This window comes from Diadema setosum, chromosome 17, assembly GCF_964275005.1.
Source record: "Diadema setosum chromosome 17, eeDiaSeto1, whole genome shotgun sequence".
Classification (NCBI taxonomy): Eukaryota; Metazoa; Echinodermata; class Echinoidea; order Diadematoida; family Diadematidae; genus Diadema; species Diadema setosum.
In genome coordinates, this window is record NC_092701.1 from 29,716,015 (window position 1) to 29,717,955 (window position 1,941).

Consider the following 1,941-nt stretch of genomic DNA (forward strand, 5'->3'; position numbering starts at 1 on the left):
CGGTCAGCTGGGATGTCTGGACATTGAGGGACCGGTAGGACGTCGTGCGTGGCAGGAGCTATCATTGGACAAAAACCAATGCCACATAAACCCGCACACGTAGGCAGCTTATTGGTAGTGCTAAGCCTGTACCACTGGAAGGGGGAAGTTGCTAACACTTGTAAAGGTTTTACTTTGGCATATCTACTACTCTGCACGATATTCACCCCAAATCAAGCCACATCGAGGGCGAAAATCTTGGAGATTGATGCAATAGATGCAGCGATGCACATCCTGTGTTCCCAGTATACACCGTATGTAAGCGTAGACTGTATCGTATATATATTCCATGCACAAACATACTAACTGGAATAAAGCTAATCCTTTTTTAAACTTTTAGTGAGCGGAGAGAAAATACCCTCTCTTATCTTTGCAAAATGAGGATGCAGGTGGAATATAATGTAGCTCTCCTTATCTTTGTGACGTACTGTAAAAGTGGAAGTTTCTCAGTGTGGAACTTTTTTGCGCATTTTGTGGGACAAGAAACTAGCAGGAAAGTAAAAGCACGCAACTTTTACTTTTTTGCTGTTATATGTTACACCACTGATGTTTGAATTCTACAGAATTTGAAAAAATTGAAATTCATTTTACCCAGCTCAGTGCAAAAGATTTCTGACGCGAAAATTTCCACTGTTACGGTATGTCGTAGTGACAAACGTGGTCACATGATATCATACAAGACCCAGTGTATCCAACAGCCATCATTTTCCACAGGTTGAAGTACATGTTGAGTTCACCAATCATAAAGAACTTAGTATACCAACACTATCATGCTATAAGGAAATATATACTTTAGTTAAATACATAACGATACCGGGTATATAGATATATATGTATAAACATAGAAGATTTGAATGTTCTTTCACTGGAAGCGAGCTACGATCAAATGCATCAGAATGTATCAAATATTACTTCGGAATCCATTAATTTTAGGCATAAAAGCACAATAGTCATTATTCATTTTATTCATATTGGCCCGAATTCACGAAGGTGGTACAAATGAAACCATGGTTTAAACCATGGACAAAAACCATGGAGCGCCAATTGTCGAATGGAATATTTCGTAACGAAATCAGTCATTTTGTCGATGAAATGATTATTTAGTAACGAAGTGACAACATTCTGTAACTAAATGAACATTTCGTCCACGAAATGATAATTTCGTTAACAAAACGGTCATTTTGTCGACTAAATGACCAATTTCGTAACGAAATACATGTATACACTTGGCGCTCCATGGTTTTTGTCCATGGTTTTTGTCCATGGTTTAAACCATGGTTTCATTTGTACCACCTTCGTGAATTTGGGCCATTGGGTCAAGGGTGGCTAACTGTGCAGTTTAACTCTTTCCGTTCCAGGGACTTTGGACATTGTGTACAACACTATGAGGTTTTCTGAGCCAATCCACACTCAAAACACACTCATGGTCAATGTATGACTATCTGTATGACAATTATTATTTCAAGATTAAAAGTAAAATCTGTATCTATTAATACGCCCAGCACTTAGGAGCTTGTCAAGTGATACCATATTATACATCTTCTCAGTATGTGCTAGAACTGGAATCACGGTTGGAGAAATGCTTGTGTATACAAACCCTCTTGTACAAGAAATGCCAGACTGGAGGCTCTGTGGTTGTACTTAACTACAGTATTCATTCCCTGTCTTTGACCTACCCCGACTATACTTTCTTTTTTGTTTTTTCGCATGGTTGGTTTTGTTTGGGGGAGACAGGTTGGGATAGGGAGGTAAAGCTCAGGGAAGCTGTCGAGGCGAAGGTTGGTTGTACACCTATTCATGTTATATTGAAATCTAGGGAAGAGTGCACATGGTGTGCAAATAAGTCTTGGCAACCATTACGCCCATGCATTGCTGATAGTAGCAGTCATTTTCATACTGGTA